The sequence below is a fragment of the Urocitellus parryii genome, chromosome X (genome assembly GCF_045843805.1).
Source record: "Urocitellus parryii isolate mUroPar1 chromosome X, mUroPar1.hap1, whole genome shotgun sequence".
Taxonomy (NCBI): Eukaryota; Metazoa; Chordata; class Mammalia; order Rodentia; family Sciuridae; genus Urocitellus; species Urocitellus parryii.
In genome coordinates this window covers 65,318,030-65,332,525 of record NC_135547.1, presented here as the reverse complement: position 1 = coordinate 65,332,525, position 14,496 = coordinate 65,318,030, and the positions used below count along the sequence as shown (strand labels likewise).

The 14,496-nt window shown below is 34.3% G+C and overlaps 1 pseudogene; it reads left to right on the top strand.

Moving 5' to 3' along the window:
* Nucleotides 1-5,175: 5,175 nt before the first annotated feature.
* Nucleotides 5,176-11,535, top strand: LOC113176333 (ATM interactor pseudogene; annotated as a pseudogene).
* Nucleotides 11,536-14,496: the final 2,961 nt, after the last annotated feature.

Genomic DNA, 14,496 nt, shown 5'->3' with positions numbered 1-14,496 from the left:
TTCCTAAAGATTAATAATGTTCAGCATCATTTCTTATACATTTTTCTTTTTTCATTGAGAAAATTTATTTAGATCATTTTACCATTTTATTTTTTTTAAAGACAGAGTGAGAGAGGAGAGAGAGAGAGAATTTTTTTAATATTTATTTTTTAGTTCTCTGCGGACACAACATCTTTGTTGGTATGTGGTGCTGAGGATCGAACCCGGGCCGCACGCATGCCAGGCAAGCACGCTACCGCCTGAGCCACATCCCCAGCCCCATTTTACCATTTTAATCAAATTATTGTAATTATTTTTGATATTGATATCCATGATATATTAGATTGTAGTCCCTTTAATAGATATACGGTTTACAAATACTTTATATCAAATCATATGATGACTTTATATTTTGTTGATTGTCTGCTTTGCTATGAAGAAAAAATTTTAGTTAAATTTAATCTTACAAAAAAAGATTAGGGCTGGGGTTATGGTTCAGTGGTAGAGTGCTTGCCTCGAATATGTGAGGCACAGGGTTCAATCCTCAGCACCACATAAAAAATAAATAAAAAGAATTTTAAAAATTTAATCTTACATTTCAATTTTGTTTTTTATCATCTGAGCTCTTGATGAGTTATCAAAACAAATTATTCTGAAGAATAATATGAAGGAGTTTTCCCCCTACATTTTTTTCTTTGGTATTTTTCATTGCAGGTCACACTTTTAGGTCATTAATTCATGTTGATTTGATTGCTATGAATAATATCATTTCATTCTTTGCATATGGACATTCAATTTTACCAAATTTATTTAAAAGCTTATCTTTGCTCCACTGTATCCTCTTGAATGTCTTGTCAAAAACTAATTGACTATGTATATTTATCTTTATTTCTGGACTCATTCTGTTCCATTGTTCTATGTGTCTGTTTTTATGCCCATTATATACTATTTCAAATTCTATAACTGTGTAATGTAGTTTGAAACCAAATAAAATAAAACCCCCAATTTCGTTTTACTTTGTTTAAATTCTTTTGGCTATTTAGATTTTTTGTAATTCACTATAAATTTTAGAGTTTTTTTCTTTTTCTGTGAAAAATGCTATTGGAATTTTTGACAGAGATTGCACTGAATCTGCATTTGTGTACCTGTATGACTATGTGTAATATACTTCTAAACAATATTAATTATTTCTATACAAAAGCATGGATAATCACTACATTTATTTGCATCAGTTTGTTTATTCATTATTTTATAGTTTTCGGGGTAAAGATCTCTCACTTCTTTAATTAAATTTATTACATAGGATTTTAAGATTATTCTATTTTTAAAAGTATTGCCTCTTTAATTCTTTTTTTAAGTTTTTTTTTTTAGTTGTACCTGAACACAATACCTGTATTTTATTTTTATGTGGTGCTGAGAATCAAACCCAGTGCCTCATGCATGCCAGGTGAGCACTCTACCACTGATCCCCAGCCCAAGCCCAAAACCTTTTTTTTTTTTTGGGGGGGGGTAGATAACTATTAGTGTTAATAAAACAATTATCTTTTCTATATTCACTCTTGTATTCTGCCACTTTAGTGAATTTATTTATTATTATTAATATTGTAATTTGTGTAAAAGTATGTGTATGTGTATACTCATGTGTGTGAAGTTTTTATCTTTTCAGCTCACCCTGTACATGGCTAATGAAGTGATTTTCTAGGACATAAATATGACTGATTCTCTCCTACTTAAAAAATGTCTATGGTTATCTATGGTCTTAAAATGATACAATTATCCAGCCTTACCTTTTTTCTCTATTTCTGATATTTCCTATTTGGAGACTTTTTTTTAATTTTCTTAAATGCAAGTAATGTTAACATATACTTATGTATACTGAAATAAACAGATCTGAAGTATATATTTTGATGAGTTTCTAAAAATATGCTACCATATGCATTGATTCTGATTTCTATTATGTATGTATTTATTTATTTATTTATTTATTTATTTATTCTTGGGCTCTATATGACTAAAGAGCAAGTCATTTTACATGAAACGAAAATGATAACGAATTCATCTATGAGTGTTTATAAGTATTCAACTACAAGTGCAAATGCATAAAGGAAGGATATATTTAAGTTTTTAAGAAATTGTTATACTCTTTTCAAAATTGGTTGTGTAATTTTATATTCCCAACTGCAAAGTGTGAGAGATATATGAACTCCAAATCCTAACCAAAATTAAGTACTGTCAGAACTTTTGATTTCTGCCATTATAAAGAGTGTATGATAATATCACATTGTGATTTTAATTTGCATTTTTCTAGTGATTAGTGAAGTTGAGCACCTTTTAATGAGCTTTGTGGTTACTCCTAAAATTCTTCTTTTAAATTATTTAAATCTCATATAAATTTTTACTGATTTTTTGTCTTTGTATTAATGAATTTTAAGAGTATGTACATTTGATTAAATATTCTGAATTTATGCTTTAACAGTTCTAGTTGCATACTTATGAATGGTTCAGAGGTAAATCTGTATGTGTGTGTGTGTGTGTGTGTGTATACATATATATATAATGTATTATATATATATATATATTTATATAAATCATTTAAAATGTTCACTATAGTTTTATTTATATTATACTCAAACTGAAAAAGTGAGAACAGAAGTAGTGTAGGATGTGATGTTTATGAGGAAAAGGAAAGAAGATAGTAGTAAAAGAAAATCGTTATAAGAAGAGTGAAAAAGGAATTAAGAGAGGCTGACTGTTAGCAGGAGTAAAGAGATAATGAGTAAGCAGGGAAACAGATAGGTGAGAGGAAAAATATATATCAAATAAGAAAAAAAAGAAAAATAAAGAAAAAAATTAAAAAAGTAAAAATAAAAGAATACATAACAAAACTGTAATATAATATTCAGACATTCCAGTCCTCAATAAACTCATGCATAAAATATACTTGGTTTCAAAAGTGGTAGAGATGAGAGAGAGAGAGAGAGAGAGAGAGAGAGAGAGAGAGAGAGAGAGAGAAGGGGAGAGAGACAGAGAGAGAAAAAATGAATATCAGGATTTTGATGGAAAATTGAACAATTGCAGCTTCCCTTCTCAGCTAGTAGGTGGAGTTGTCTGGAGTTTGATGGTAGCTCCACCCTCAGAATGGAGAGGGTTTCTAGTGTGGGAGGTTTAGTACTGGAGGTAGAACTCCTGGAGGTGGGTATAGCAATTGTTGGCCTAATTTGGAAGATTGCACCACAGGACTCTCTTTTGTGTTTTACTCTTGAGATGTATGAATCTGATCTTAGTCCCTTATGTTGCCTACAGACTCCACAATTTCTGGTCTCAGATTTAGTCTTCAAATTTGATCCCCCCACCCTGTATTTTCAAATTTCTGGTCAGGCACTTCTCTCCCAGGCAGTTCTGAGGGTTGAGCACAACTGTCAAGATGAATTGTTTGGTATTGGGTGGATCAAGACCAGGAACTGAGAACTGTAGCTCAGTTGCATACCCGTGAGTAATGGGCCATTTTGGGGGCTAGGAAAGGGTTGGTAGACTGGGTATTGGGGAGCTGAAAGTCCCGTTGGGTGTCTGGTTGATGCTGGACCTGATGGAACCTGGGGATTGGTGTATGCTGAACTGGTGAGGGAGTTGGGGACCCAGTACGTCTCCATGTGCTTGAGGACTTGTGGAGCTGGGGAAAGCTCACCTTTATCCAGCCTCTTTAACCTATGATCCACTTGATGAAATGCTCCCAGTTTCTGTCTTTTCACTGGATTCCTAGGCTCTGACAGTCCCATACAGACCTAGGTGCAAACTCACAGATCAGGGTTTCAGTTTCTGTGGGCTCTTGCATGCTGCAATACCAAGATGGCTCCTGAATGGTGAAAGATAAATAAATTCTGGTGGTGAGGTTCCTCCTTTTTTAAAATTTCTGACTAAATAGTCAAAAATTTTGTTGCTTAGCTAAGGCAGACTGCCCTCGAGTCTCAGGACTTTTCATTCTAGGACTCAGGGTGACATGGTATTCTCACTGTTTGAGTTATGGGTAGCCAAGCTAAGAGAAATGCTGTATAGCACTATTTTGCCATTTTGAATCTCTCCTTATATAAGGTTTTATGAAATCATTACGTAACACATTTTCTAATTTTTGTTATAATTAATTTCTTTATTTTGTTCTATTACAGTCTTCCTTTGTAAATAAGTGATTTGTAAATCACTTTGTAAATAGTAGTGAGTTTGATTACTTGCTTATTATTTTCAATTTGCCTATTATAAATTTTTGCTTTGAGGATGCATTGAAGCTCATGAAAATTTATTTATAACATGGTATTTAAAAAAATTTAGTTGGTTATGAACCTTTATTTATTTACTTTTTATTCACATGCATTGCTGAGAACTGAACCAGTGCCTCATACATTCTGGGCAAGTGCTCTTCCACTAAGCCACAGCCCCGGTGCATATAACATGGTACCTTCAAATGACAGAAACCTGGTCTGGGGTTGTAGCATAGTGGTAGAGTGGTGGCCTAGCACATGTGAGGAACTGGGTTTGATCCTCAGTACCTTTTAAAAATAAATAAAATAAATACTTAAGGTAGGAGAAGTGAGTTGGGGAAATTGATCTAAAGTGCTATTGAAGAAGTTGTAACGGTATTAACACTGGAAGTTTTTAATCAATTAATTCAAGTATTATTTCTACCATTCAAATAACAATGAAAAGAAGAAAGTATAAAGAATTCTGATTTATAAGACCATCAAAAAAGTGAGATCTCATGAAAACCATGTGAATGGAATATAAAAGTTTGGCAGGTCCCTTTAAAAGAGACAGGGCATATAAGGTACTTCATCTTTTAGCAGGCCTGGGTACATTTGGTACCCTAATAATAGATATAAATAAATCAGTTAAAATCATAATGCTTAAATGATGAATTGTGTTACGTGACCATTTAAAATAATTGGGACCATCAGATATAAAAATGTTTGTAGTTGGCCTGGGATTGTAGATCATTGGCAGAGTTCTTGCCTCGCATGTATAAAGTACTGGGTTCAATCCTCAGCATGACATATTAAAAAATAATAAAACAAAGATATTGTGTCCATCTACAACTAAAAAATAAATATCTGTAGTCACATTAAAGATCTTTTCTATAGGCACCTATCATGAAAATTGAGACATAATAATATCCTCCAATTACAGTTTGGAAATGGTTCTTACACCATGGCTTTGCTGCGTGGGGGCAGTGCTCCAGGGATGACAGCCCAATTTGGCCTACACCTCATCAGAGCCATAAAGATCTGCATCTGGAGCATCCTGAAAGTGCAATGGTATGTATGGTAAAAGGAACCTACAAAAGAAGCTGTCCTGAGCAACATACATCAAGTAGCAAGAAATCCTCTATATTCTTCAATTTCCTTGAACAATAATTCATATAGTCTGTCAAAATAACTAGCCTTATTATAAAACTGCCATTTGGTCACAACATTTATTCTCTTCTGAACAGGTTTTCTCATTCCTTTCAGAATGGAAAAGCTGAGAATTACCCAAATTTTCAGCTGCAAACATTTTGCTGAAAATGGCAGGATATTATTTTTCTTTATGAATGAATACTCCATTTCATAGATGTACCACATTTTCTTTTTCCATTAATCTTTTGATGGGCACCTAGACTTATAGTCCAGCTTTCCCATTTTGCAAGGAATACACAAATCAAGACCATACCCTGTGATGAATAATATTGCAAAGCTAATGTAGTGATGAGAACAATAGATTTTATTAAAATAATCCAGCCAGTGAACAAACAAAAATTACATAAAACTGAAACAATCAACAGAAATTAAACCTCAGTGGAAGAGCATTGTATCCAGATATTCTGCAATATATTTCATTCATACTTAACGAGCTTGTTTATAATCATAGTGATCAAAAATAAAAATATATAATAAACAATGAAAAGCAATAAACAAGTAATCCAAATGTATTACTAGAATAAATAATTTAACCATAATTGAAGACTATATTTGGAGAAAGAAAGAAAGTACAACCAAATTAGAAAAAAAAATTCAACATATGTGTCCTAAAACCTTCCTCATTGATATTTGCCTTCAATAGATTAAAATCAAAATGTTTAACACTATTGCTTACAAGATACAAACTTCAGTACAGATGCACAGGAGTGGAATAGCTGGATCAAACAGTAATTTCTTTTCAAGTCTCTTGAAGACTCTCCATATTGAATTCAAAGTGAAAGATTTAATAATTTGAAATCCCACTAACATTGTATAAGTGTCCCTTTCTTCTTGCATACTCTCCAGTATTCATTATTATTTATATTCTAAATAATCACTATTTTAACTTGGGTAAGATAAAAATCTCAGTGTAGTTTTTATTTGAGTTTCCTTGATTGATAGCGTTGAACATTTTTTCCTATATTTTTGGCCATTTCCATTTATTCTTTTGAAAAAATGTCTCTTTACTGCTCAACTTCTAGCCTTCCAATGTTTACAATAGCACAATTTACAATAACCAAAATATGGTACTAGCCTACTTTGTCTATTAATTGGTGAACAGAGAAAGAAAATGTGTTACATATACAAATGGAGTTCTACTCAGCCATAAAGAAGAATCAAATTATGTCATTTTCAAGCCAATGGTTGGAATTAGAGAATATCATGCCAAGTGAAATGGAGTTCTACTCAGCCGTACTCAAGATCTGAAAGTTTTCTCTCATATACAGAAACTGGAGGAAAAAATGGGAATAAAAAGAGGACTGAAAAACATATAAGAAGATCATTAAGGGACAAGTAGACCAAAGAGGTAGGAGGCATGAAAAGAAAGGGGAACTGGGGAAATAAATTGACCAAATTATCCTATATGCATGCATGAATGTACCACAATGAATTCCACTTTTCATGTTTAATTTTAATACACCAATGAAAAAATTATACATGTAAATAAATAGAAGGAAGACCAGAAGAATAGAGCATGGAATAGTGGCATGGAAGATAGAAGTGATATGGGAAGTACTGAGGAATTAATTGGAGCAAATTATGTTATGTGTATATGTAAACATGTCACAATAAACCCTATTATTTTGCATAATTAACTCTAATGGCACACATAGACTTTCAATGCAGTAATAAATGAGATATCCCATGAAAATATAAGCCAAAAAAGCCATATTTATGTTAGATAAAATAAATATTAAACCAAAGCAGAAGAAGAAAACTTAAGTCATTACATAACAGCAAGGTATTCAATTCAGTAACAGAAATGAACAATTCCAAATATACATTCACCAATTATCAGAGTGTGTATATATATATATATATATATATATATATATATATCATATTATAAAATACAAAGGAGAGATACACTCCAATAAAATATTAGTGGGAGCCTTTATGTCCACATTCTCAGCCATGGAGATCATCCAGGAAATAAAACATCAACAAAAAAATAACAGTTAAAATATGTTCTGGATCAAATGGACCTAACAGAAGTTTATATGAAATGTCCAATCCAACAGATGCAGAATACACATTATTACCAATCATACATAGTATATTCTCCACAATAGACCATACAACAGGTAACAAAACAAGTCTTATCATAGCATTGTTATATTATTTTTTGTTTGTAATTTTTGTTTGCTTGTTTTAGTGGATATTAAAACCAGAAATGCTTTATCACTGAGCTAAATTCCCAGTTCTTTCTATTTATTCATTTTTATTTTAAGGCAGAGTCTATCTAAGTTTCTGGAACCTGTACTGGAACTTGAAATCATTCTGTCTCATGTTCCCAAATTACTGGGAATCCAAGAGTGTCCCCCTGTGCCTGACATATAAATAGTCTCAAAAAATTAAATACTTAAATAACATGGAGTATATTTTATAACCACACAATAAAAACTACAAATCAATAAGAAAAGAAAGTTGGAAAACATGGAAGTTAAACAACTTACCAATGAACAACAAATTGATCTAGGAAGAAATCAAGAAAGAAATTTTTAATGTTTCTGGAAACAACATATAAAATTCTATGAAATATGGCAAGAACAATATTAAGAGGGTCATTTATAGCAATATATGCCCACATCAAAAAAACAGAAAGATCTCAAATTATTAAATTCTGCTGCATCTCATGGAATTGAACAAGAACAAATAAACCCTACTTTATTAGAAGTAAATAAATACTAATGATCAGAGTAGAAATAAATAAAATGGTCAACACAAGCTGAAAAATAAAGACCTATTTAAAAATATATTTAAAAATGGAAAAACCCATAGTTACATCTATCAGAAAAAAAAAAAGAAAGGAGAGAAGACTTGAGTGAATTCATAGATAAAAAGGAAGGTATTATAACTAACATCACAGAAACATAAATATCATCATGAGATTATTATGCAAAATAAGGCCAACAGACTTGATAACCTTGACAAAATTACAAAATTCCCAGACACATACACATTAGTCAAGACTGAATAATGAAGAAATAGAAAACATAAGCCGATTCATATGAAGTAACTTGATTGAATCAAGAATAAAATGTCGGGCTGGGGATGTGGCTCAAGTGGTAGCGCGCTCGCCTGGCATGCGTGCGGCCCGGGTTCGATCCTCAGCACCACATACCAACAACGATGTTGTGTCCGCCGAGAACTAAAAAATAAATATTAAAAAAAAATTCTCTCTCTCTCTCTCTCTCTCTCTCTCTCTCTCTCTCCTCTCTCGCTCTCTCTTTAAAAAATAAATAAATAAATAAATAAATAAAAAGAATAAAATGTCTCCTATTGAAGAAAAGCACAGGACCACATGGCTTCATTGTTGATTGATATCAAATATTTAAATAAGAGTTAACAATTCTGTCTTCAATCATTTAAAAAAATAAAAGGGGAATTAGGTCTTGCAAACATATTCCTTAAGGGCAGCATTACCCTCATCAAAACTAATAAAGGTCACAATAAATATGAAAACTATACAGCATGGTGGAGGGGGAGCGAAGATGGAATTGAGGAAGACTGAATTTTCAAGTTTTCTGCAATTCAGAGTTGAAGCAGCAGGAATACTACTTCTCAGTGAGGCAGATGACTGAGGAAATTTACTGAAATTCAATAATGGGTTGAAGGCCCAGAAGGATCCAGGAATTCTGGTGTTTTAAACCAAGGATAAAAGATTATCCATAGGCAGGGAGTCACAGCAGCCTTGGAGGCCATGGCAGCTGAACCCATGGCTCTGTCAGAGAGCGCTCCTGTTGTCCTGGAGGCTCTGCAGGGAGCCTCCACAACCACTGCCCCACCCCTGATCCTGTTATGGGCAGCCTCACAGCAGCATTTCATCAGCCCTAGGCCCAGGTGCTGCCTGCAAGCGAGAGCTGATTCCGCTTTTTGGTGATCCCTGCATAGCTGCAGCAAGATCCTACCCAACAGCTGGTGCTCAATATGTACATGGTCAAGATTGGAAAATCATACCAAAATTCTATTGTTGTCCAATTGAAGGGTGCCCTAGAGGTCTCCTAAGATCATTTTCTCAGTTTTCTCTAGTAAAAGAGCACTTTTTGAAAATGCATGCTGAGAAGCAGCATAAATGCAATGAGTGCAGCAGTGCCTATTGTACAAAGTGAAACTTGATAAGGCAAACAGAGGAATGTTGCAAGACATTCCAGTGCACATGCCACTGTCCCTATCCAGCAGAACAACATTACAGTCTCACATTTGGTATGAGATCCCTGCAGAACATAGAGATCCACTTATTAAAAGCAAATGGAAACTACCAACAAAACCAGAAGTTATCTATTAAGACCATTGAACCAGTGAGCACCCAACCAACCCCTCAATCAAATGCTCAGGAACTAGAAACTTCAGATATAAAATTAATAACCTCTTTTGTAGATTCATGAAGCTTTAATGCCATATAGCAGAATGTCACAACACCTCTGAGGTATCCTAAGAAATGGTTCTACCAAAGACCAAAGTGGCTCTGGTTAAACTTCCAGTCACATATTTCTTTCCTGTGCCTGTCTTTTGCCTACCTCTGACTCTCTGCCTGAGCCTGTGGCATTTCGGTTAGAATTAGGACTCCACTGCAGGTCCTTGGTACTTGGAGCCCTTAACAGTAGGAACCCTAAGCCTTTGCCTAGAGTCAGAGGCTTGCTGTCTTAAAGAGAGCATACCTCTTTAAAAATTATAAATCCTGTTGTTGAGCCAGTAAGTACCAGCATTCAAATGAACTTTGTTAAAATCTGTATAATGTTTTATAAGTGAATACATATCAAAAGAATGGTATTTCTTCAATCAATATACAGATGGATCTGTCCTATGCCTCATAAAACCTCATACCTTCTTGCACAGTGGTTTGGCCTTGACTCCTCCATGTCATTTTGTTCTCAGACTTATCTTTCACTTGATTCTCAAGAATCCCTTTTCATTAGTATTTATACCCAGATGCTTCTGAACATTTCTATGGTAATTTTATCTATAGCTGCTCAGAGTGATGTGTTTATGGACCCTTGTTATCAGCCTGGTGTGATCTCCAGAGAAACCCAGACCAGTTGGATTCAAACTCCTGCAGAAGGCCAAGTACAGAGGGGAAAAGCTAGAATGTACAGAGACATTTTTGAGAGTGTACTTTCATCTCGCAGTGTTCCTGCAGACAATTTTATAAGCAGCAGCTTAGTAGCAGAGACAGTTACTCATAGTTTGTTAACTCAGAATGACCCTAAGACTTTAAATCAACATATTGAGAAATCTGCTCCAATTTGGGGCTTCAATGCACAGAATAGTGTGCTTCCTTCACAGAACATGACAGATAATCAGACCCAAGCCATAGAATTATTAAGTGATTTAGAAAACATCTTCTAAAGTAATCTGCCTCATCAGACATTGGATAATTGTGGTTTTTGTCTGATGCAAATGGTGGGCCTGACACTCAGATGCCATCTGGCCAAATCCAGAATCCTGAAATAGATTTTGATATTGAAGAATTCTTCCCAGCTTCAAATATCCAGACTGAAACTGAACACAGTGAATTTAGCACTGGGAACACTGAACCAGTCTTGGAATCACTGGACATAGAGATTCATACTCACTTCTTAATTTCAGACTCATCTGCCCAGCCCTATGGTTGCAGGGCAAATTCTTACTTCCTAGGCCTTGAGATATTTGACACACAAATGCAGACAGACTTAAACTTTTTAGACAATAGTGCTCATCTCCCCGTTGGCAGCATCCTGAAACACTCCAGCTTTTCCATGGGCAATAATTCATCTGACACAGAGACCCAGATTGAAGGACTCTCCTCTGCTCCAAACCTATCTGCTCTGGAGGTTCATTAAATAGTACAGAAACACAGAACAAGTGTTCAAGTTTTGAAACCCTGGATAGCTGGTTCTTCACCAGCAATAAAACTCAGACAGCAATGGATGACTTTCTTCTGGCCAACTTCTCCTGGAACATGATGAAGTTTCTGTTCAGCTCTGCAGAAATTCAGATGTGTCCCGACCTGCACGCAGTCTCCAACTCTAAACATAAAGTCCACATAGGATGGTGCTTACCATTTCCTTCCGGATGTAGAAAATTGTGAGAAGGGACAACAGTAGTAACTTTGTTGAATGTAGCTGGTAATGCAGTTTCTTAGATTCTTTGTGGGTTCACATCTTAGAGGTACAATGGGATGGGGTTATCAAACCTTTCCTCCTTTTGTGTTGTAAACTAGATTGCCAGCTGGAGTGGCCAGGGACTAAATTTGTTTGGAATGCCTCCTAATATCCCTGTTCACCAATAAAAGACAGAATGAGAAGAATGTTTATTGAAATTTTGTTTACACAGACTATATTGATGAACTCCTAGGGCAGAGTTCATGCAAAATTCAAAATGGAAGCTTCTAGTGGCTGAGGTCCATCTCTAATCCGAATTTTTAAGGAATTTTATTCCATGGAGATTAAATCAATCAACACACCCATAAGACTGGGCAGATACCAACATGTCCTGGGAATCTAGATCTTGGGTACTGCACCAGAATTTGGGAGATATTTGGTTCTGAGATCTTCTGGTACCATCAATTTTATAGTGGGTGTGTACTCAGGGACAGATAACTCTGTCTAGGATAAGGAAAAAAGATAATCCTATTTCCCCTAAGATTAGAGACGGGGAGAGTTTAGAAAGAAGCAGGGAGAGAGTAAGAGAAAGAAACTTGTTCATTTTAAAAAAATAAGTTGCAGTGGTAGAGCAGCAAGTGTTAAAGTCAAAGTATAAAGTGGACCACTATTACACATGCCCAATTTATTTTTTGGGATCAACTTCTTATACTTTATAATACATTTATATACAAATTCATGTTTATATGTACAAAAGACAATGAACCCACAAAGATGTGAATTCTCCAAGAAGAAATGGAAAGAAAGGCAGTCTGGTATAGGGTGTGAATATCCAGATTTCATCAGTTTCAACCTCCTCTGCAGGCGAAATTGTTTAATTTTTTCAATGGGTTTTTTTATTGTTATTGTGTTTGCTGAGGGAAGTTTTAAAATAAAGCATTTATGTTTATGTATATATATATATGTATATATATATATACATATATATGTACTTTAGTATAAAAGTTTTTATAAAGTGTTAAAGTAATTTACAAGAGTATAAGCTGTGGCTCAGTGGTAGAGCGCTTGCCTAGCATGTGTGAAGAACTGGGTTTGATTCTTGGCACCACATATAAATAAATAAAACTAAAGGTTCACTGACAACTAAAAAGTATTTTTTAAAATGTATGCACATACTTTTTTTCTTCTTTTACCATTTTTTATTATGCTATCATATAATTTTGTTTGTTTTTGACAGTGGATTTTTTGTTACTGTTATTCCTTTTTATTCTCCCTCTAGATAGTCAAATTCTCTTGTTCTCTTTCTCTCTTGCTTATTTTTTAAATATTTGTTTTTACTTTATTGTGACCTCCACTTTGTGTCTTCTGCTTTCTTTCTTTTCACCTTTTGAATATTAGAATATTTCCCAAGTTTTCTTTTCCCATTTCTTCTCACTTAGTAGTATATTACCATCTTTTAAACAGTTTAGTTTATATAATATCTGTCCCCACCATTCATGTTTTCATAGTTTATAGTATTGATGGAATATTTGACATCTGATATTAACTTTAATTCTATTATTTATTTCACTGTTATTTGTCATTGTTCTAGTTAATTTCTGAGCCCTTTATTCTTCATTTTATGGTTATTAGTGCTGAAGATACCATAGTTGGCAATCAGTATTTATTTAATGCTGTGGATTTTATTTAATTCTGCTGATGTTTTTGTTTATTTACCCCTATGGGGTATATGGTGATACTTCAATTTTGTGTAATGGATGCTCTGCTGCTGAGCAATACCCTCAACCCAGTTAATAAAGGATTCACCTTGTTCCACATGAAACCTACCACTACTCAAACTTCAACATAAAGAATAAGGTAGACAGCTACCTCAAACCAATGACCAGGCTTGAAGTAGAAACACCTATGGGGTTCTCATGAGGTTTGGGATCATTTAGTCACAAGGGGTGGGTCATGATGAATTATTGGCAAGAGATAATATCTTGAAGCAAAAGTTTCCCCAGGGGTCTGGCAATCAGTCATGCTGGGAGAAGGTCTGGCATATTAGTCCCCAATTTTCCTGTATTTATCTACATTGATAAGAATTCCTATTATCTCCATTCCTGTGACTTGTGGATTCTTTTTGATGTATATGTCTGATGTCCTTCCTATAAGTTACAGCCCTTTATTGTACTTTACCTACCCAACCGTTTGTGTCTAACTATCTAACTAATATTTTTTTTCCCCTCAAGAAGTTGGGGCCCTAATAGTTTTAGGTTAATTTGATACGAATTCATAATGACTGCTTCCTGTTGAGAGAGGGTGCTGAGGGAAGGTAAATTTCTTTTTTTTTCTGTCAGGTGAGAGATGAGAAGTTAAGAGTTTTTAGCATTGGGGTAATCCAGAGGTCCATGGTAAATGTTAGGATAAACAAGGGATCTAAATCTAGGGGTGTATAGAGGCAGGAATAGGACAGGAATTCTTCTAAGATAACCACAATACAGACAGAAAAGCATTATTTTTTTGCAATTATCATGTTTTTTCATCAGTCAGTTTCTGAAAAAACATGGAGATGATGACTTATTAAAGCTTAGTATGGGGTCCTATATGTCATTGATTTGTGAGTGAAAGTTATCTAGTATTTAGAAACATTAGCAGATTTGTCAGGAATATATACATAACATCCAGTTCTGTAATTTCAGAAGTGTTTCCTTGAGTTAATATCTACTGCCATCCAATTTCATAAAATATCTCATTAGTGTTACTTCTGTATTAAGTAAAGAGATCTCTTTAGCTGTGTTAGGTTATACTTTTCTGCTGGGTGATTAAAACTAAGATAGTGACCTCTAGTTTGCTCAAATACTTATCTCTTTTATTTTTATTTTTAACCTCAACAAAGATTCCTTGGGGATTTCTTTTTGGAAATTGTTAGAAGCCACATGGCTCCTTCAGTCTTCTCCTCTACCCAC